The sequence below is a fragment of the Vicia villosa genome, linkage group LG1 (assembly GCF_029867415.1).
Source record: "Vicia villosa cultivar HV-30 ecotype Madison, WI linkage group LG1, Vvil1.0, whole genome shotgun sequence".
Classification (NCBI taxonomy): Eukaryota; Viridiplantae; Streptophyta; class Magnoliopsida; order Fabales; family Fabaceae; genus Vicia; species Vicia villosa.
This window is the reverse complement of record NC_081180.1, coordinates 63,055,420-63,079,553: the sequence shown is the minus strand read 5'-3', so window position 1 is coordinate 63,079,553 and position 24,134 is coordinate 63,055,420. Positions and strand designations below refer to the sequence as shown.

The 24,134-nt window shown below is 32.6% G+C and overlaps 1 long non-coding RNA gene across 1 annotated transcript; it reads left to right on the top strand.

The window, feature by feature from the left end:
• Nucleotides 1–14,958: 14,958 nt before the first annotated feature.
• Nucleotides 14,959–15,774, top strand: LOC131607739 (uncharacterized). Its single transcript, XR_009285397.1, has 2 exons — nt 14,959–15,276; nt 15,383–15,774. It is a non-coding gene; the product is annotated as an uncharacterized LOC131607739 (long non-coding RNA).
• The last annotated feature ends 8,360 nt before the right edge of the window (nt 15,775–24,134 follow it).

The window sequence follows — 24,134 nt, the reverse complement described above, 5'->3', positions numbered from 1 at the left end:
AGCTAAAAAAATTCGCATAATTCTACTAGTATCCAAAGATGAATAGAAGCTCAAGAGTTTGTTTAAAACATAATGTTTTATCAAAAACAAGGTGTGTAATTTGTTTGTGGATAGTGGCAACAAGGAGAGTATGGTGTTAATAAAATTGGTAGATCATTTGAAGTTGTCAAGAGAATTCCATGAGAAACCATGCACCCTCAGTTGGGTAAGCAAGGGCTCCCGTGTTCAAGTAACGCTAGACTGTAGAGTTCTTATCTCCATCAGAAATCATTACAAAAAAGGTACTTTGTGATGTTCTTGATTATGGATGCTTGTCATATTTTACTTGGTAGACCTTGGCAATTTCGTAATGATATCACTTATCAAGAACGTGATAATGTGATGATGTTTACATGGGGTACACATAAAATAGTTATGGATCCTATTTCACACTTTGATAAAAATCCAAGAGGAAAGAAGTCTAATTTCTTGGTGATGAGGCAGAGTGAAAAGGAGCTCAATAAGGTGAGGCTGTTAAAAGAAATTAATTTTTTTGTCCAATAGTGATTAAAGGGATGATGAATACTGTAAGCGAGGAAACAACAATTTCATAAGAAGTATTAGGGATCCTAGAGGATTTCAAGGAACTAAATGTAGATGAACTACCAAACGATTTGCCTCATGTGTGAGATAAATGCAAGAAAGTTAAAGTTTTCAATGTGGGAGGCGATGTGATGGTTTTTTGCATATGGATATGATGGTGTTTCTGCGTAAGGAGAGGTTTCGAGTTGGTACTTATATTAAGTTTTAGTCATACAAGTATGACCTGTTCAAAGTGACTTAAAAGATCAATGATAATGCTAATATGGTAGCTTTCTTGGACTCCGTGAATATATCTAATAATTTCAATGTTCCTGACATTCATTATTATCAAGCAGATGAGTTTCTTTATCAATAGGTGAACTTAGGGTCAAGTTCTTCAAAAGTGGATGAAACTGGTGTAGGAAGGCAAGTTACGCATAGCGAAGAAGAAGTTGTGTGTCTGAAAGGGTCAATAGGAATTGTGCATGTTCAACTCATGAGTCCAATTCACTGCTTCCCAATGACATATTGGCCTTTTAAGCCATCTCAGTTTGTCTCAGGCCCGACTATAACATTTTAATAGTTGACACAATTTTCTATTTTATTTCTGTTTTTGATTAAAAGCTCATTATGGCTTGTTGTTCCTTTAGTTAACTACTTTAGGTAAAACAACATGTACAATTAAATGTTTTTTCATGAAGATGCAACGTATGGAACAAGAAGTTCTAGCATATGTGCATCATTTGTACTTAGTCTGGAAGACAAATTCAGTGAGTAAATTTGAGTGTGATTATATTTGATTCTATAGTTGTTGTTGTTCTAAGCGAAAATTTTGGTTGTGTGTCAATCAAATTTATTGCTATTTTTCACCAATGTGTTAATTATATTTATTTAGCAGATTGAATAAGATCAAATCTAGTAATTTGTAGATTTAAATTTGAACCAAAACAAATCAAATCTTTTTGTTAGAAGCTTTTGAAAAACAAATCATAACATAATCCTCTACGAATCTGGACGTGATCAAATCTTACGCCCATCGGAGAAAAGCCAAAATTGCTTTGTTATTTAAGGAGACTCAAATCTAACGTTTGACATGTCCACAAGAGTTGAAGATCTTTGTGTTAGGATTTCTATTTTGAGTCTTTTGTTTGTATTATTGTTTGAGCAACATTATAGCATCAACATTCATATCTTAAGGCATATAGTTTGGTTTGTTAGTTGAGTTGTAATTAACATTCAATATTCTCTTTATTGAATTGATCACCAAGGTTAGTGATTGAAATAAAGTTAGAGGGGGAGTATTAGGAAGAGACATTGAACTAGGGTTGTTCGTCTAATACTAATTGTACTAATACTATTGAGAAGTGGATTTTCTTTCTTGGGTTGAAGTCCCCAGGTGTATGTGAGGTTGCACTGAACTGAGTTACCAATTCTCTAGTGTTCTTTATTTCTTTATGATTTAATTAATTATTTCTATTTTTCTGGTACACATTGTCCCAGACATATTATCTAACATCTGTCCTGCGAATAATCTGTCATCTGTTATAAATTAGTTGTACACGTTGTCCCAAACACCATGTTCAACATCTGTCCTCTTGAGAACATAATTACATCTGACATCCGAGCAACCTATTCTGTTTGGGTGTGTTTCATGGTTCTTATTCTATTCAAGATGTAGAATTTCAAAGAAGGATGAGCAGTTCATAGACCAAAGATACTTTTGGTATTAAGAATTATCCAAAGGCCAAAGGATAGAGCTGAAAACAACTATGAAGATTGTGAAGACCATGTAGAGAATGATACTGAAGAAAATCTCATGCTTGCTAAGATCTTTATTAAATTCATGAGAAAACTAGATATAATATTTAGGAATAATGTCTCTACAAATGTTCAAGACAATCAACAACACAATTTCAATCAATGTAATTTTCAGCGTAAAAGAATAAATGGTGAAAATCTCAACTGGGTCCAATGTCTTAAATGCAAAAATTTTGGACATATTGAAGCTGAATGCTCAAGCTTTCCAAGGATACAAAGAAAAATCTACCATGTCACTAAGGATAAGGAAGTTTCTTTTGGATTGGAATATGGACGTTGTTCAAGTTAGTTCTGGTGCATAAGAGACACATGTAGGACCCGATATTCCAACATGCGTACTGCAATATCTGGTCTCTTACAACAAACAAATTTTTTTGCTGTTTTGGTTTTGTACGTCCCAAATTTTATTACATCTCGAGTAAGGCCGGTTTGTACACCGATAGATTATGAATGGCCATAACCCGTGTATATTTCGGGTTTATTCCTCAGACTTTGAAAGAAACACCTAATAGCATTTCGTCGTTACAACACCCAAGATTCAAACAATAATCACGGGTTCGTTAGATATTAAGACCATTGATAAAAGTAACGGATTAATCCATTATATCAATTTAAGTACCCTTAAACCTATTGAAATCATGTTTATTCCGAGGGCAATATATATAACACATCAACGTGAAGTAAAGGAGGAGAGATTGATTCACATGAAGACCTGTAAGACAATAAAAATAGTGCTCATGCCTCTCTTCAAAACAAACTCTTCAAATACCAAATTCCTTAACTTTTGTGATCCTTCCTGACCAGCTTCAAGAAGATTAACCAAATGATGTTTTATCATGAATATTTGGCATCCACCGTGGATCCGATAAAACTAACGTGACCGCACCAATTCCAAGTACAGAGTTTTTGTTCTTTAGTAATTCCATTGCCTATTCAAAAAAAATTATTGTTAGTTGAATCCACAATCACGTGTTGAAGAATGGTTTTATGGCTTATATGTTGCAATCATGTCATAACTTTCACAAACACGTAGATCTCTATGTTGGCGCAAGATTGCACATTACAATTTTTGCTCTTGAATTTTGCATCATATAAAATTAGTTTGTGTTTGTTTGATATACGTAATCATCAATGTCTTGTACAATTTTATTTCATAGCTTTTGAACATTTTGTTCTGCTTTATGGTGGCCCAAACGTGTTGTTTAGCATGGATGATTTGTTTTCGGTTGAAAGTTAGTATACTTTAATTTTCATTAATATTTGATTCTTAAGATCTTCTGATAGGCGTCTCAACACTTAACTTTTATACACAAGGAGAAAACCATACATATGTAGCTGTAAGAAAAGGACTACTCTATTGGCTCCAAGTTTAATATATTAAGTTGGATACAAATCTTCAAATAGAATAAAATGCTTGTTGGTTCTTCTCATCAAATAATTTTCAGTGATTTCGAAGATGTTGACTTGAACATCCAATTCTTCCTATCTGGGCATAAGTGGCTTTTAATGAATTGCTCTACTTTTGTATTTTGTGTTGATATGTGAACATTTTTCTGTTATTTATGTATTGATACACTGTTTCTTCTTAAATATCAGTGCAGTTCTAAACTTCTAATGCATTTTTTTTTGTTGTTAAAATCGCTTGCTGTCTTGGGGCTTTTTGAAGAAGACCTTCTGTGAGAAGCCAGAGCCCGAGCAAAAAAAATTTGAGAAATTCCTTTCATGATATGATAACAAGGTTGGATCATCAAATAGTACGTACTAGGGGTGTTCGTGGTTCATGAACTGCACTAAATTGAACCAAATTAATGGTTCAATTCAGTTTTTAAAAACCATTTTAATAAAAAAACCAATTAACTGGTAAAACAGTTTAAATTCAGTTTTAAACTAGTTCAGAACTAGTTTGTATTTATAAATTGGTTTATAATCAATTATAGTTATAAACTAGTTTAAATAGGTAAAAATTTAATTTTTCTTTTTCGATTGAAGATTTATTTTATAAATTATTTCAAAATTGCTTTTATATATATATATATATATATATATATATATATATATATATATATATATATATATATATATATATATATATATATATATATTAATGTGTTGTACTTAAAAGTTACCAATTTTTAGAACCATAATAGAATATCAGTGGAATGATGCACTATATTAATGTGTTGTACTTAAAAGTTACCAAATCAATTTTTAGAACCATAATAGAATATCAGTGGAATGATGCACTTCAACTGCCGTATATAAATAGTTTATATATTATAACATGCAAGCTGAAATTTGTTTGAACTTAATTTCAATTACGTTTTTCATTGGTTCGTTTTTCATTGGTTCCAGTTCCTGAAGTGAATTTTTTCCATTTTTGCAAGTAACACTTTTGCATAAACTTCTTCCAACTATGAATCCACTTTTTTAATTGTAGCATGTTTCCTTCTTAACTTCTCTTGATTGATGATACTAGATTTTCAATATGAATATTTAATACATTTTTTTAATTGTTGAGCCTAATTATCGTTAATTCATCTAGATAATTGATTATAATTATATAATTTTAAATGTAATATAAATTAATTATTTATATATTTTTGGTCTCATATTTGTCATATTTTACCATATTGGTGTACTAGTAATTGAAATATTGTAGTATTATTTTTAAACTTAATTTTCAAAAAAATAATAATAAATCGGATTTTTTAATTAAAAAGTTTTTTTTTATGTTTCAAAAAACAATTAGTTAAACAGTTTAAACTGATTTTTAACTTAAATTTAGTTAACTGAATTGTTTATAATATATGGTTTAGTTCATTAACCATTTAAATGGTTCAAGTTTTTTGTGGTTCAATGCAATTCAGATTAGGAATATGGTTCAATTAACCAAATTTTTGCACACCCCTAGTACGTACCACGCTTACATATTTTTGTATATGGTTGATGCCCCCCTTGCTATTTGACTCATATACTTAATAAATTAGACGAACTGGATTCGTATACAAAATGTCGATCCTTATCAATGCAACCGATGGATATCAACTTTCTAACTTTAAGATATTACAATTCTGGTGGAAGAAGTCAAATAATGGTGTGCCCCGTGTGAGGAAGCCTATGCTCTTCCACAAAATACAATATGTACTTTGGCAAATGTAATGATTGATGAAGGGATAATGAGATAAATATACGACTGAACAAAAATAGTCTTGGAAACATGCATTTATCAGGCAATACCGTAGATAATACGGATTTATGCTTTGATTTATTGTTGGATAAAGGTTGTCCCTGCCACTTATAAATAGTCATTCAAAACTTATTTTGAACAATGGATGTCTCTTCTTTCCCCTGCCTGAACAGGAGGCGTCACTCCTTTTCTAATTCGTAAAGTTATACAGGATAGTTGCCGGAAGAACCTATATCCTATCGAAGAGTTTCAAATTTTCAATAAGAAAGCAGCTCACACCATGGTCAAAAGAAACCAAGATATCACATTATGGTCTTGTATGAGCAAAAACCATATACATAACTAGATGACATCTTCAAAGTACTATGAGTCATTTTGTGTTTTTAACAATTTTTGCGTCATATATGAGGTACAAAGCTCGAACAAGGAATTACTCTCCAACAAAAGCGAGGGCCAAGAACGAAGAAGACTTCCACCGGGGCATTTAACCAAAGACCTCCACAGGAGGCACATTGGGCTATCTTAATATACCTATGGCCCGATCATGTCAAAGAACCCCTGACCACCAAAAAAGCCATGTTAATATACCTTTGGCGCTATTGGGATATGTTAATATACTTATGTCCTGGTCATGTCAGAAAACCCCTGAGCACCAAAAAAGCCATGTTAAAACACCTTTGGCGCTATTGGGATATGTTAATATACTTATGTTCCTGGCATGTCACAGAATCCTTGAGCACCAAAAAATCCATGTTAATTTACCTCTGACTCTATTGGGATATGTTAATATACATATGTCTCGGCCATGTCACAAAATCCCTGACCACCAAAAAAACCATGTTAATATATCTCTGGCGCTATTGGGATATGTTAATATATCTATGTCCCAGTCATGTCACAATACCTTTGACCATTAAAAAACCATGTTAATTAACCTTTGGTACCTCGGCTATGTTAACATACATCTGATTCGGTCATGTTAATATACCTCTGACCATTAAAAAAGCCATGTTAATATACCTTTGGCATCTCGGTCAAAGATACCTCTAACCTTAAGCGGTCTGATTAATCTTATTGGGATATAATCAGATTTGCTCTAAATATTTTAGCAATGTTTGTTTGAATTGTTTGTGTCATACCCCGAAATTTGCCCAACATATTTATTCATATTTCAGTCCATCTGACTTTCAAATGCTCAAAGATACACAAGAAGGAAGCATGCAGTCTCTCTCCTAAACAACAACCTCTAAATTAGGGTTGCTAATTTAATCAAGGAATTTGAACTTCTGATACCTCAAGTGGATTCCATGGTCTCTCACATGATTCAAAGTATCCTCATGCCAAGATTAAAACTCTGATTCACAAGATTTCCTAGACAAAAGCTTAAATAGTCAACAGTCGACTAGTTTGACCTAAAAGTCAACTGTGGTCAAAGTACAGCCAAAATTCCTGATTTTGGGTCAACATCCTTATTTTGAAGTATAATTCATCATTTGATCAAGGATTGATCATGATTCATCAAGAAAAGCTCCAAAATCATCAAGAACCTGAGTTTCTAAATTAGGGTTTTTAAGGAGAAAGTCAACCCAACTTTGACTAGCCATAACTTCCACATGGAACATCACAAATTTCCCATCCAAAGCTCAATTTGAAGGAAATTGAATTCTCTACAACTTTGTCTCTCACATGCCAAGTCCAAAAATGCTTCATTTGAGAGATATGGATCAAAAGGTTATAGGTTATTTTTTAAAGTTAACCGAAAGCAGTTTTTTGTCAAAGCCTATATCATCAGTATAAAATCCTCAAATGGAAAAAAGCTTCCAAAGTGGCTTGTAGGGGACATCTTGAGGTTTCCAAAAAGTCCTAGAACTCCTCCATATCTTAAAAATTGAGGGAGATATGCCTTGTCGAAGTTGGACAATTTTAAGTTGGAAAATGTGGAATAAAAGGCTTCAAATTGAACTTTCTTGCAAAGGGACCCAATCTTTTTTGGCCCAATCTTGTTTCACAAGTTACCCAAGACATCTATTCCAGTTACCACGATTTTCTAAGATTTATTGGATTTTATATAAATTTTTATTCATTTAAATTATGGTTTAATCAAATATTTGGATGAAAAATAGAAAATATTGGATTTGATTTTGGTTCCAATCAGAATCAATCACTATAATACCCCATATTTGATACCAATTTCGTGCAATTGGAGGTTGAAATAAAAAGATTGAAAATTGGACAAAAATAGAAAGAGTGGAAAATCAAATTGCATCAAATCCCAATCTTTGATTCTATAAAGATTTGTGGAGTTTTTGTTACCCTATTTCATCACATATATATACTCATTAATCTCAGACCCCTTGGATATGATTTCCAGGCCTGAAAGAACCCTAAAAAGCTTCAAAAAAGTCAAGAGGAAGTCGAATTCGGTTTGGAGGTTGCAGGCATTCTCAAGCCAAATTAAAGGTCAAAACATATTCCTGGGAACACTCTGAAGCTATTGCAACCACCGTTGAAGCATAAAGCACCTTGCACAGCGCTCTTACAAATCACGGTTTATACCTTTTTCTTTTATGTTCGATTATGCCCACTTGCTCATCATAAATCATGTTTGAATTCATATTTGTGTTAAGAATCATGTTTACAAACTCTTTGTGCAATTTAATTGGAGTTTAAGTGCAGGAATCGTACGATGCCATTGCTAGGGTTCGGTTGCTTCACGCATGGGGGTTCTGCATAGAAGCTATTTTATACCAAATCAATAAGCTCATTGAATTCGTATTGTTATTTTCTGTCGATCTGGGTTTTATTTGTGATTGATTGTGCTTGTAGTACGAGTTTCAACTTGACAGGTTTTGGCTATGAAAAAAATCGCAGCAAAGCGAAAGCCAAACCGTAGCTAAATCTGGGCTTGTGGCAACGAAGAAGACGATGATGTGGCAAAGTTCCATTGGTGTAATTCAAATATTTTGGGCCAGCGCGCGTTCTGGTCGTTTTAATCTCTTTCGTTTATATATATTTAATGATACTCGTTCAATTATCAAGAAGCGCAGGTGGTACAGTTGGCATCAAGGACGTTATTCAACCAGAGGGGCGTGAGTTCGAGCCCCTATTCCAACATATTTTTGTGGGAACGTATATACTTTTTGGTTCAGTGTGCACTACACACAAAGGCTCACGATACACCCTAGGTTTCAACCATTGGATCTCCATATGCCTTCAGATCGTAAGGACTAGAGCGCACCTCTACCATACTCCCTCAAGAGCCTCATGCATAGGAACAGTCACGCTAAGTTTTTAACTTTTCTTTCCTTTTCTTTATTCTTTTACTTCTTTTTTTTTACAAATATTTTGTTAACTAAAACAAAAACTCTTTTAAATTTTCTTTAAAAATCAAAATCCTTTTAAAAAATAATAAGTTTTTATTAAAATAAAATTAGTTTTATTTAGTAATTAAAATTTAGTTGATAATTAGGTTATTCGCTTTATTTTTAATAATTTTAATTAGTAAATTAGGTAAAATAACTAAGGTAATTTATTTTAAAATAATTAGAACTAATTTAGGGTAGTTAAATTAGGGTCCATAGAGTTAATCAGGATTAGCCGTCTCTTTCTTAACATTAATTAGGTTAGAAACCATAGTTAATTAACTTAGGGTTTTATTAACCATGGTTATCTCGTGCCCTAATCGGGGTTGCGAGGTTTGTCATTAGATCACTCATGCACTAACACTTCTCATCTTCGCGCCTACTTTTCAGGGTTACCTCAAGATCTTCCGACTACGCGCTCTACTAATCAAAAGCTAAGTTCTAATCTCTCCTTACTTAGATATTAAATTTGCCTTATAAATTAATTTAGGGTTTACTTTCAAATGTCAATGAACTCTTCCTACACTCACCCCCTATTATTTTCTGTTTAATTCTCAGATGTTCAGAGTCAATCGAAGGTTCGAGGGAGATCAAGGCTCAAGATAAAGATTTTAAAATTAATTATTGTTCCCTTTTATTTTCTGCTTTCATTCCCCTTCACCACAGATGTTTATTGTAATAGCGTAGGACTTTTATCTTTCCGCTTTTAATTTCCGTATGATATTAACTGCGTGGTTAGTAATTTAGGGAGTGATAACCACGAATTGAACGTAGATCACCTAATTATAAGATAAATGTCATTGAAGTTAACCACATGGTTGTGCACCCACACACCTTTAGGGTAATCCCTCTTGTTGCCTTTGTTACCTGCCTAAAAAGATTAATGACTATTATATCCTTCCCTTAGACCACCTGCCCTCTTTATGGCAAGGGACAGTCTTATGGCGAATGATATCTCGATGACCCTTCAAACATCCAATTGAAAGACTTCCTGCCCTTATGGCAAGGATAGACCCTTTCACCCTGAAAGGCTAAAGAACATTTTTCATCTAACCAGGTAATTTGCCCCTAATTGCTTTGCTCTGGTTTAAAAAATCTTTTTCTTACACTTTTTCATAAACCTTCAATAAGGCTACGCTCATTTTACGAGCTAAAGTCCTTATTTCTCTTCTTCTACATTTCTGAAACTTTTGGCTTCAAAACTAAAGAGCAAAGCAATTAAGAGCCCATGGAAAACCATGGATGCAAAGGGTGCCTTACACCTTCCCTTTGCATAAATTACCCCCCGAACTCAAAATTTCTTTTAAAGGCTGTTCTTTTAGCCTTTTTGATATTTGGATAAAATAAAAGTCGGTGGAGACTCTTGCTATCCGTACATTTCGAATAAAGTCAGTTCACCGTATTACAGTTTGATAGTTGCAGATGTTCAAATCAGATTTAAATTTGAATTTGAAATATAACAAATCATATCTTATTGTTGGAGACAATTATGGAGAAGATCATATCTAACATAATCAATTATTTTCTAGACTAAATCAGATCAGATATCCAAAGGAGAAAAGCCCAAGAGACATTGTTATATAGGGAGGCTCAAGTCTCACGTTTGAGACATGGATTTTGTGTGCAAAGACTAGGTTCTTTGTGTTAGAGTTTTGAGTCATTTTAACTTTTATTCCACGCTAATGTCATCATAAGGGTGAGGGTAGAATCTTTGTGTACACTACTTTATATTTTAGTGACTTGGCATAGTTGTTAGCTTGTCTTAGTTGAGTTGTAAATTCAACATTCAATAGAGTTGTTATTGAAGTTGATAATTTGGGATTATTTATTTAGAGAAAGTGAGAGGGGGTTCTCATATTTAGGAGGAGACCTAAATAAAAAGTTACTAGGATTAGGAAGAGGCATTGAACATCATGGAGTTGGTGTATAAGACTAAATGTACTAATTCGAAGTAGTGAATTTCCTTTCTTAGGTAGAGATCCCTTCAGACGTAGGTGTTATTTGCACTGAACTGGGTTACCAATATATGGTGTTGTTTATTGCTTTTACATTGGCTTTGTATTTTTACCCATATGTGTGTTAAATCTGGTTTAACTTGTTAGACCAGTTGTTCTAACATCGTGTATAACATATGTCCCCTCATGATCAGGCTTTTAGATAAGATAGATGAAGAAGGTGGATTTGATTAAGCAAACAATGTTGTGACTTTCAAAGACATGAAAGAGGTTATACATACATGTGAGTCACCAAATTCAAATAATATGTGTATTACTCCTATTCAAACAACAAAATGCAGAATGTCAGGTAACAAGTCCCAACATCCTGTCAAACATGATTGCCAGTGCATTAATCTTGTCTCCATTCCATCATACTGTTGTAAGTTGTATGGTAGACAGCCACATCATTAACATATATATCTCAAAATGGAAAGAGAAGTATCAAAGGTAACATCAAAAAGTTTGGTGTGGCATGCCTAATATTCTTGTTTATATTGTTTGTACCTTCTAAAAGGTATTTTCTTGTGAAGTTTGTTATTTTGAGAACAGTTTCACTAGACACTCGATAAGAGAAAAACTATGTTACATATGGTGATAACACTATGAGAAAGAAATATATTGAGAGGAAGATGAATGCTACCAACACTAAATTGAAAAAATGTTGGAGAATATGTTCCTGATATCATTAATGACAGTTTAGTTATAGAAACTTGTTGGAACATGTTTGGTTCTAAAACTATCCTTGAGTTTTGATGATAACAAAATATACAAAGTATAAATAACAATTTTGTACTTCAATTGTTTTGTTAAGTGCATAGATCCTGCAATAGACTTTGGACTAGCAAGTTATAGACTCTGGACAAGTGAACTCTGGACTTTGGAATTCAAACGTGCTCCAAAGAAAGATACAAAGACATGTTTACAAGAAAGTCAAGCATCTGGATTGACAAGTCAATGCTTCTGAAATAATTCACTCAGGATGACTCTGACCAAGGCTCTGATAATTCAAGCTTCTAAAATCTAATTTCAATAAGGCACACATTCTATGATCTGAATTTTAATGAAGCTTCGTCATTTCTTATAAGAAGCCTCTGCTTCATGAGGACAAACTCTGATAGAAGAAATTATGGAAATAGTACAAATAGTACAAAATCATATATTCTTTCAACTACCATGGAAATCAGGATAAAGAACTATACTATTGTACCAATGTTTATTTCCACTCGTCCCATCCTTTTTCCCATTATGCTGCAAGCGCCACTCTACAATGGTACAATTCAGTACCTCCATGCAAGTTGCAATGAGGATATTCCAACTTCACCCTCTAACAGATCTATTCTTCTCCTATATAAAGAGGTATTGGAAGTTTGAAAAGAGATGATATTGAAGCACTGAGAATGAAAAACAGAGAAACTACACAAAGAAGGAAACCCATTTTTAATCAAAGCTTTATATCTTTAATTCTTTGTTAGAAAATCTTGTGTGTATTAAAACTTGTGTTGTATGAGCTTTTTAGAAGCAACTTTGTAAGCACAATCTTGTATTATTAACTTTTATGCCTTTCTCTCTTTGCCCCTTGGACTTTGATTGTTTTTATTTTATTCAAAAGACCAAAAACATTTAAATATGAGAAAACCTTAAAAACTCTTAATAATTTTGTGTAGACTTGATGTTACTATCCCATGCTTATGGAGTTGGACTTTGGGCTTAGATTTAGGACAATTTCCCCTTGCTTGGAGTTTCATCTGGAACTTTAATTCATCTGGACCTTAGACTTTCATCTGAGAACTTGACCCCTATCTTGATAAACAGTTGAACCTTTGAACTTGGGATTCCATCTTGTGCTTTGTGATCTTAATGTTCATCTGATACACTTGTGGTCTCGAATTTCATCTGATACTTGACTTTTGGGATTCATCTGATCATATTGCTTTGCTTTGCTTGCTTATTGCTTATCTTGTAGCTAAAGTCCATAGGGAAAGGAATGCTTGGTCCATCTTGTGGTTAGTTCACTTGCACACACAAAGGCTTTCTCTTTGACTTCCTTACAATGAAACCTTTTATTTCATGTTTTAGGATAGTCTCTTCATCTCCTTTCCATTCTTAAATTTTCAAAGCTTCTCTTTTTTTCAAAACCATATTCTTTCAAATTTCATACTATTTTCACAATAAACCTTGAAATTCTCAAGTGATCGTCAAATCTTTTCTTAATAAATGCTAAAACACTTATGCATATTCAAACACTTTCAAAAGCCTAAAAAAACATACATCATCAAACTTCTTTTGTGCGTTTGTGCATTTTTTTCTTTTAAAACCTTTTCAAAAAAGAAGAACATTAGTCAAATTCTTGTAGTGATGCAAACCCTAAACCCCTAAGTTGTGGTTGCAGTTGTTGATATTTTTCACTTGAATGTGAAACATACTTTTTGATTAAATCCAAGTAAAGCTCTCCATATCAAGATGATGCAAATACACACTCACTCATACTTGTGGATGGCAATTGGTGTTTTCCACTCAAATGCATCGAATGTCTTTTCCATTAAAATCAAACAAAACAAACCTCCATGTTTTCTTTTTTAGTAGAACTACAAATGCTATGACTTCCCTATTGCATATTAGGGGTATATAGGCACAAGATGAGACGTCTTGCCTAGCATAATAAAAACAATTCTTTTCTCATCTCATCAATATTTTGCAAACTTTAACCCTTTAGCCTAAAAACACATATTTTCAAAAGGTTTCTATGGAGTACCGTAGATGTGAGGGGTGCTAACACCTTCCCCTTGCATAGCAAGCCCCCATACCTAAATCTTTTCTTTTGTTGGGTTTTATCGATATATTCTCTTTCCTTTGAAAACAACAAAGCTCAGTGGCGACTCTTACTTTGCGAGTTAAGTTAATCAATTGCTTAATCTCAATCTTTTCACCGCGACAGATACGCGGGTTTAAAATTCAAGCTCGGCCCCCAAAAAATGACGGTTAAAACGAGATTTCCCCGCGGGACGAGCCTGTTTTGGCACCCTTATATATAGGTTGAGGATTATCTAGTTTTGATAATCTCCCCTTAGTTCTTGATTGGTTGAAAATTAACCAATTTTAAAAATCTTCCTAGATTTGAGATCATCCTGATTAAAAACTCAGAGATTATTAATTATCATGTTAAACTACGATTTAGCTCAGATATATGGAACTTCAAGACTAGCCGCTACAAGGTCCGTGTTCGTGGAGAGAAGAATAATCAGTTTAATCTATAATTGGGAAGAAAGCTTAGCCACTTTACTCTCAACAAGTTATTAGAGAAAAGACGCAAATGCCCATATTAATCGTCTTGTATCAGTTGGGATCATAAAAATATTCTTTTGTTCGTGTGTGGACGGAGCCTAGAGTCGATTTGTGTTAAAAAAATATATTAGCCTAAGAATTAATGTTAAAAAACTACATAACTAGGGGTGACAAACGAACATGTCCGCCCCACACTTTTTAGGCTTAAAATGTAAAAATTTATGTTAATGTTAGTGTCCGCACAAGCCCGCATAAAAAATGGGACAGGGCGGAGAGGTCACGTTAAATGGTGAGAGCCTAAAACGTTGACCTGTTCCACACTAAAGTGTGGACAAAACAGCCATGTCCAACGAACCATACCTATTTTGTCACCCCTAAATAGGACCGGCCCAACCCGTTTAGAGGCTTAAAGCAAATTTTAAAGTGAGGTCTTTAAAATGTATTTCAAAATATTAATTTTGTGGTTGTTAAGACTTGAACTAAATACCAAAAGCAAAAGAGGCATATATTTTACCAATTCAACTACAATAATATATGTAATTCAAATGTTATTATATATTTTTATATCTAAATTAAAAAAATTTGAGGCCTTTTTTAAACCCAAACTTTTGAGGCCTAAAGCCCTAGCTTTAGCAGCTTGGCCCTTGGGCCACTCGATACTCATAGCCCATGGTCGAACTATTTTATATAATATATAAAAAGTCCAGCTATATGTTCCATACGTGCATCCGCTATCATGTGATAGGCCATTATCTTTACAAATAACTTTATCACGATTAATTAATTTAATCATGAAAGGTTGATGAGTTATTTAAAAAATAATGAATTATAATAATTATCAAATTTTGTATGTTACCCTTTTACTATATGCCGAAGGGACAAACACATTACTTGATAAAAATATTTGTTTTTAACATTGCATTAACTTTATACATTATAAAGTGATCGAATCATAATATATTTGTTACATGCAAAGAGAATAAAAATATGAATCAAACTCTTAAGTTTGTTTATGCTTTGATTTTATTTCTTTCGCTAGCTTTTGTAGCAAAGAAGATTGATGGCGCCGGTAAGCCATTTTGTTTAAACTTTTCAATAAAATTATTTAGTTTGTAGTTATTACACAATTTTTTAACTCTTTTAGTAACATATTTTTATTCTCTTTTTCATTGCAGAAGTAATAAAATATGAAACTGATGATGATAATTCAAAAACGCCCCACTTAACAAATTTTATTTATAAGTGTGTAACCAAGTTTTGTACATTTGTAAGAGAAAGTTGTAGGGGAATGTGAACTCTCTGAGTAAGGTATTCAAGAGATACACAAATTCCATGCATGAAAACATGAATTCTTGCACTAGCAAAAGTTCTATATAATAAAATGTTAGCTAGAATAATATTCAATGAACTACCATTTATGTTTGATGGTGGATTCAAAAATTGTATATTTATTTATTTAACACCTACACGGAACTCTACAAAATATTGTCAGTCAAAATTATAAAGACGCAATTTGTTAATGTATTATTATTTTGAGAATTTGATATCTTCATCTTTAGATTGTTCATAGACTTGGTATCATTGTTATGCACACTACTAATATATTAATAAAATTAATTTAATAAATATATTGTGTTTTTTTTTGGGTATAATTTTATTGTATTTTTTAATAAATGTAGAAAAACCTTACACAAAACATACTTTGAAGAGATGGATTAGAGTATTATTCAATGGAGAACTTGGCTGGATATGTCACTTTGATGCAACATTCACAAGGTAGATGGACCTTTAATTTTGGAGATATGGGGACTTGGATTAGAACATACAAGTATGATCAAAGTCTGCGCATATGCTCCACCAAAGTGAGTTTTGGATTTGAGTGTTTTGGATTTGGAACCTTCTTTTTCTTGGGGCTACCTATCTTCCTTTCTTGCCTATAGTGCTCTATGACAAAATTCGATTTTTTTACTCATGTGTTACAAAAATGAAACAAAAATACCAATATGCCATGAAATGAAAAAAAAAAACCAGTTTGCCACACTTTCCTTTGGAGTCCGTCCAGGGGTTGGCCGGACTGATGAAGCACTTTTTTCTCCTGTTGGGGTCCGGCCAGGGGTTGGTTGGACTCTAACTAGTCCGTTTTTTTTTATTTTTTTAATTGATTTAAATGTTTTATTAATTATAATAAATTTTTTTTATTAGTTATAATGATTAAAATATAATTAAAAATGTAAAAAATATTATAATAAATAAAAAAATATTTTTTTTATTATAAATAATGATTAAAATACAATAAAATATAATAAAAAACATTATAATATAATAAAAAAAAAATATTTGCCAATAAATTTTTTTTAATTGAATTTAAGGATTTATTAATTATAAAAATTGTTTTTTTATTATAATTAATGATTAAAATATAATAAAAAATTAAAAAATTGCTATTTTAATTATTAAAAATATGAGTAAGTCACGGGTTGGACGAACATGTGTAGGTTCGGCCAATAGATGGACGAGCATGTGTAGGTTCGGCCAATAGATGGACGAGGACATATATTTTATTATTATTTTTTTGCCTATAAGTAAGATTGTACAGCCACATTGCCTATAAGTAAGATCTTTCAAGCGACGATTCTCCACAAAGGCAACCTCCACCAAACAATGATCAACCGTTACGTAGGGGTACGAGACCAAAGATACCCAAAAAATGTCTCACTGGGAGACATATCGTCCAACCAAAGAAGAAAAAATAGGCTTTTTTTCCTTGTACCCGTTTATGTATTGAATAAAATAAATATTGACTTTTTTATTATATTTTAATCATTAATTATAATAAAAAAACAATTTTTATAATTAATAAATCCTTAAATTCAATTAAAAAAAATTTATTGACAAATAATTTTTTTTATTATATTATAATGTTTTTTATTATATTTTATTGTATTTTAATCATTATTTATAATAAAAAATTATTTTTTATTTATTATAATATTTTTTACATTTTTAATTATATTTTAATCATTATAACTAATAAAAAACATTTATTATAATTAATAAAACATTTAAATCAATTAAAAAAACAAAAAAAAAAACGGACTAGTTAGAGTCCAACCAACCCCTGGCCGGACCCCAACAGGAGAAAAAAGTGTTTCATCCGTCCGGCCAACCCCTGGACGGACCCCAAAGGAAAGTGTGACAAATTGATATTTTTTTTTTCATTTTATGGCATATTGGTATTTTTGTTTCATTTTTGTGGCACATGAGTAAAAAAATCACAAAATTCCATACATTTGTTGCCATGGTCCCTAGTGTTTGAACCATATGAACTTTGAATAATTAACCAAATGCATATAACCTTTGTGTAAATAGACTTGTGATTATAATTTGGATTTGAATCAAGTTATGGAATAAAATCTTTTGCTGTTTAATTTCATAATATGGCATCAGCAATTTAAAAGTGTTGTAGAAAGAGACTTTCAAATAGGGCCAGTTTATTTCGGCTCTAAAAAATGAATTTTTTCTTTGTATTTTTGAAAATAGTTTTTTCAAAACCGTTTTTTAAAATATTATAAATTTTTTATATTCATTTTTTCTAAAATGAAACACTCATTTTGACATTGTATAAAAACCTAGTCAAAATCGCAATTTTTTCAAAATGTTGTATTTCAAAAATGGTTTTTATGAAAATCTATTTGAAATAGCTTCAAAATTAAGTGATTTTTTTGAAATTTTGATATCCAATTTTTTCCCCATAATTTGAAGCTATTATAAATTTTCATTTGAAACTTTTATAAAAAAAAAAATTGTAAAATTTTTTTACACAAAATTTTGTAACACTATAAAAATCATTTTTTAAAAAAAAAAGCCAAAACAAATGGACCCATACTTTATTAACAAAAACCATTTAAATAGTGTTGAAATATACATTTTAAATTAGTTGTTAGCATAACCATTAAAAAACCCTTTCTTCAATACAAAATTCATCTCATCCTAACTACTTTAGCGTTGGAGAAAATTGGACATCTCAATTGTAAGTTTGATGGCATGATAAGTCTATTCGCATATTGAATTCTGAAACTGATAGCCTTGATGAAAATTTAGAAGTGGACAAATCATCTAATGACATGAAGGAAAATCAGATATATTGGTGAATCATTCAATTCAAAGACTATGTTTATTACATCTATTCAGAAAAGATAATTCACAATGTCTGGCTACAAGTTGCAACAACTTACCAAACATCTTGACTAACGCTCTAAGTTTTATATCATACCCATTTGGGTATGTCACTAGTGTGGTCGACGTGTTCACATACGACCTTACTGCTACAAATTGTATGGTAGACAACACCAACACAATCAGTCGTGTCCTTAGTGGAAGGTTAAGTCTGATATGCGTCCTCAACAATGTTGGCGATCTAGGCATAATATTTTGCCCCATATTGCTTAGACCTCTCTAAGGGTCTCATCTCGTAAAAATTGATACTTTGATAGTGGTTGCTCTAGACACATAACTGGAGAAAGAAACTATTTGAAAGACATCAAACCTTATTCCAACAATTATATTATGTTCGATGATGTTACTAAAGGAAAAATTATTGGAGAAAGGAAGTTAGACTATCCTAGTCTTCCTTACCTTAATTGATGTGTTACCCATTAAAGGTAGTATGGCTAACCTTTTTAGTAATAGTCAACTATGTGATCATCATTTATGTGTAAACTTTAATAATGATGAATGCATTGTCACAGACAAAAAATGCTCAACCGATGAAGAGGTCCCTATCAACAAACAACTACTACATGTGGTCAACTTTTGATAAGAATCAACCTCAACCTTATTTAATTTCCAAAACTAAAGAAACCAAATTGTGGCACATAAAGCTTGGACATTTAAATATTATAAGTATGAGGGAGATTGTTGATGAGAAGGTTATTATGGTCTACCAGATCTCAAGATCGAAGAAGGTAAAATTTATGGTGACTGTTAGGTAGGAAAAACCAATATGTCACATAAAAAGGTTCAACACCTTACCACTACAGACATGCTTAAGCTATTTCATATGAATCTCATGGTAACTATGCAAGTTCAGAGCCTTGGAGGAAAGAAGTATGTATTTGTCTGTGATGGTGATTACTTAAGACACATATGGGTTGGTTTCATTCGTTAGAAGTTTGACGACTTCGCTATGTTTTAGAGTCTATGTCATCGCTTACGTCGTGAATAAGGAAATAATTTGGAAGATCATTCATATTTGAAGTGATCATAGCAAGGAATTTGAGAACTCAAACTTCTCTACCTTATCTAATACTGAGGGGATTGCTCAAGAGTTTTCTGCTCTCATCACACCTCAGTAGAATTGTGTTGTTGAGAGGAAGAATTGCATCATACATGAAATGTCTAGAGTTAGGATTTATGTAAAAAATATTCCTAACTATTTTTTGGTTGAAACAATGAATAATGCTTGTCAGATTCTCAGTCGAGTAAAAATTCGACCAGGTACCAAGGCTACTCATTATGATCTATGGAGGGGGAGGAAGCCCAACGTTAAATAATTTCACGTGTTTGGAAGTATTTTATATATTATTGGAGAGAGAATAAAAATGAAAGATTGATCCTAAATGTGATGAAGCCATCTTTCTGGGGTACTCCATTAACAACGAGACATGTCATGTGTTTAAAAAACACACATAATCTATGATAAAATCCATAAATGTCATTGTTAATGATGATCAAACTAAAGTGATCCCATATGAATGAAGATCTTGCCTTGGCCAGTTAAAATGTTAAGCAAGATGTTCCACATGAAAAAGCTCACAACTTATAGTTTGGTGAAGACGATGAAGATTCAGATGATGATGAAGATAATGCTCCTGAAAATAAAGGACCATCATCAAGGATTAAAAGAAATCATCATTTTGAAAATATTATTGGATATCTAAAAGAAGGAATCACTACACAAAGAAAATAACCAGTTAATTATAGAGAGATGATAGCTAATATATGTTTTATTTCAAAAATTGAATCCAATAATATGAAAGAGACCCTCAATGATGAATATTGGGTCAATGCTACGCAGGAAGAGATCGTTCAATTTGAAAGAAATTAAGAATGGGAGCTTGTCGCTAGACCTAGGGGTGGCAAAATGGGCGGTGGCCCGCGCACCCGCAAAAAAATGGCTGGTTGGGTTGGGATTTCGGGCCCGCCTCCCACCAAAGCCCATCGCGCCAAAACTCTCCGCCCGCCTAAGCTCGTCCGACCAAAGCCCGCCGCCCGCTAAAGCCCGCCTCACCTATTTATTAAGCTTGTCTCGCCTTAAGTCCGTCCATTTTTTAGTTAATTCTAGTAATTCAAATTCTTAATGGTTTTATTTTATACATTTATTTGTAAATATATGTAATATTTTTTTAGGTAAATTTTATTTAATAGAAGCTTTATAAAAAATTGTTCTAAAAATAAGTGAAAAATTTAATTGAACAGTAAAAAAAGACTATTAATCTATTAAAAAAACGAAAGAAAAATAAATAAAAAATAGGCGGGCAACCCCGCCACCCGCCACCTTGGCGGGGCGGACATGATTTTTATGCCCATTTGACTTGGGGGGCTTGCCCTCCACGCTCGTTTTTTGGCGGGCATTAGGCGGGGCGGGCGACCCGTTTTGCCACCCCTAGCTAGACCTAACTCTACAAACATCATTGACACTAAATGGATTTACAAAATAAGTCTGATGAGAATTGAAATGTTACTAGAAATAAAAACACGTCATGTTGAACAAGACTATACTTAAATTGAAGGGGTTGGCTTTAATTAAACCTTTGCTCCTGTTTCCTGTCTTGAATCCATCAGATTGTTACTAGGATTGTCCTGTCTCTCTAAGTTCAAACTTTACCAGATGGATGTCAAAAGTGACTTACTTAATGGGTACTCGAACAAGGAAGTCTTTGTTAGATGGCTAAAAGGATTCATTTATCCTTACTTCCCAATAATGTTTACAAACTTAAGAAATCCTTACATGGGATCAAATAACCTCCCAGAGCTAGGTATGAGATACTCACATGATTTATTACTAAGCATGAATATTTTCGTGGAGGAATTGACAAAACTCTGTTTGCGAAGAAGCGCGATGGGAAGCTTATGATAGCTCAAATCTATGTTGATGACATTGTATTCTGAGGGATGTCAAGCAAGATGGTAGATTATTTTTTTCAACAAATGCAATCTGAACTCGAGATGAGCATGGTAGGCGAACTTTCCTACTTTCTTTGTTTTCAAGTGAAGCAAATTAAGGATAGCATCTTAATATCCAAGATCAAGTATGCTAGAAATATTATAAAGAAAGTTGGGCGGAAAAATACAAGGCATAAACATACCCTTGCTTCTACTCATGTCAAGCTCTCTAAAGATGATCAAAGAGTGGTTGTTGATCAAAGCCTCTAGAAGAGTATGATTGGTAGCCTCAGATATCTCACTGCCATTCGTCCTAACATTACTTTCTTTGTTGGATTGTGTGCGCGCTATCAAGAAAATCCTAAGATAAGTCATCATCATACTCAAGTAAAAAGAATCATTAAGTACAAAAGTGAAATATATGATTATGGTATTTTGTACTCTTTTAATACCAACTCTTCTTCTCTATTTGGGTATTTTGATACTAACATGTCAGGAAATGCAGAGCATACAAAAAGTACTTCTTGTAGTTGTTTCTTTCAAGGGAACAATTTAATATCTTGATTAACTAAAAAAACATAATTGTGTTTCCGTTTCAAATGCAGAAGACGAGTTCATTGCTGCTCAAAGTAGATGCACTTAACTTTCATGGATGAAACAAATGCTTAAATAATATAATGTGACACAAGATGTCATGACATTATACTGTGACACTTTAAGTTCCATCAATATTTCCAAACATATTGTCCAACTTAGAATAATCAAAATATTTTGACATTTGACATCATTAGTGACGAATATGCATATTTTAGAAGAAATTTTAAATCCCTCATATTTATTGGGATATTTAATATTCTCTCACCAATTATTGGTGTAAATATATGTGTTGAGATGAATTTCTTCATAATATTTAGTGACGAAACGATACCAATAGTGACATATTTATTTCGTGCATATTTGTGATAGAATTTTCAACACCTCACTAACATTTTGTGTCATAGAAATCTGTTACGGTTATAATTAAGTAACTAAATTGATTTGTGAAGGAATTTAAGCGTAATAGTGATGGAAAACTATTCTCTCTAAAATTAATTCTTTAGTTATGAAAATACATTTTTGGACAAATGTTTGGGATTCAATCACTCCATCATGTTTCTAAAGAATAACTTTTTTTCCAGAATGAATTTAAAATCCAAAAATCAAATGCTCTTTAAAAATTAATGATTGAGAGACTGTATGGATAAACTCTTAAACCGTATCACAACAATTATAGTGTATATAGGACGTATCATATGAGAATGACATTTTCATGTAAGAACATGAAAATGAATCTGAACCATTAGATTTTAATGATGGAGAAGAGATAAAAAAAGAACGACACATAATCTCCACCATTTATTTTAAAATCTAATGGTTCATATTTATTTTCATGTTCTCACATAAAAATGTCATTCTCATATATATATATATATATATATATATATATATATATATATATATATATATATATATATATATATATATATATATATATATATATATATATATATATATATATAGACAATTTAAGCATACACAATATCAATAAATATGTTGGTGTAAATCAAAGATTGGTGATGTAAATGGAAAACATTATTCTAATATCATGGTACGAGCTTTTGATATGGTAGAGCGGGGGTGTACCTGCAAGGTTAGCACTCCTATTTAGCCTTACGAGAGGAGCGTGAGGCTATCTGTTTAGATATGATGGTTGGTGATGAGCAAATAAGCAAAATATGGTTCCGTTATTGGGCCGCTCGAATTGGGCTGGGCTTATTGGGCAGCGATACTGACCCAAAATGGTTTCCCTAAGTCATTACTATCATTCATGAAGCTAGGATTGTGAAGCATATTGAGATTGACTCTTTTAACCATCCACGTGGGCCATCTGATGGTTGCCTAGAAGATATTAAATTTATGGTTAGAGATGTGAAAAGTTAGAGTAGTTGGCTTTGAGATCACACACATTAAATATATATCTCATAGCCAAAAAGTTTCACAGTTAGAGATCTCAACGTGGCCCTAGATTTCGAGGCATGGCTAATATTTTTGGAGTACGCAAGGGAGGTGTGGCTGTCGTTTTCTTTACCTCCCCATTTCACTTGGGAGGACGGCACGCTAGACCCTTCACGCGAAATTTGGAAGGAGAATGCGCCCGGGGGGGGATGAATTTTGTTTCAGTTCTTCCTACGATATCACACGAACTTTTTAATTATCCTACGAGTATGAGAGGGGAAAAAGATCTCAAATAAATCCTAGGAGTTTGCTAAGTGTGGGGATTCACCTAGACTAGAAATTCTGGAGTCCGGGAGGTCGGTTATACATAGGGAAGAGTTTAAGCACCCTACATATCCGTAGTACTCTACGGGAACCTTCTCTGTGTCTATGTGTTTGTGTTTGTTGCTTATTATTGGGAAAGTTTCTCCTTTGTATTAGGAGAAAGAATGAATTGAATTAAAAGAAAGACAGACAGACAGACTATTTTTGGTATTTTATTAGCTCGCTGAGATTCCTTGTGAACCTCATGCCTACATATCCCTAATGGAAGTCAGAGCTTAATGTAGTTCGGAGAACTAATTAGGGAAATTAATTATTTTTGGTGCCTTGCTTGAAGCTCAAGGTTGAAGCTTGAATTAAATCTCTGTTTACAGTAAAGAGCCATGAAATCATCTTTACAGAGAGGTATTTCTACTATTCCACCACAAACATTAAAAAGAGTGACAG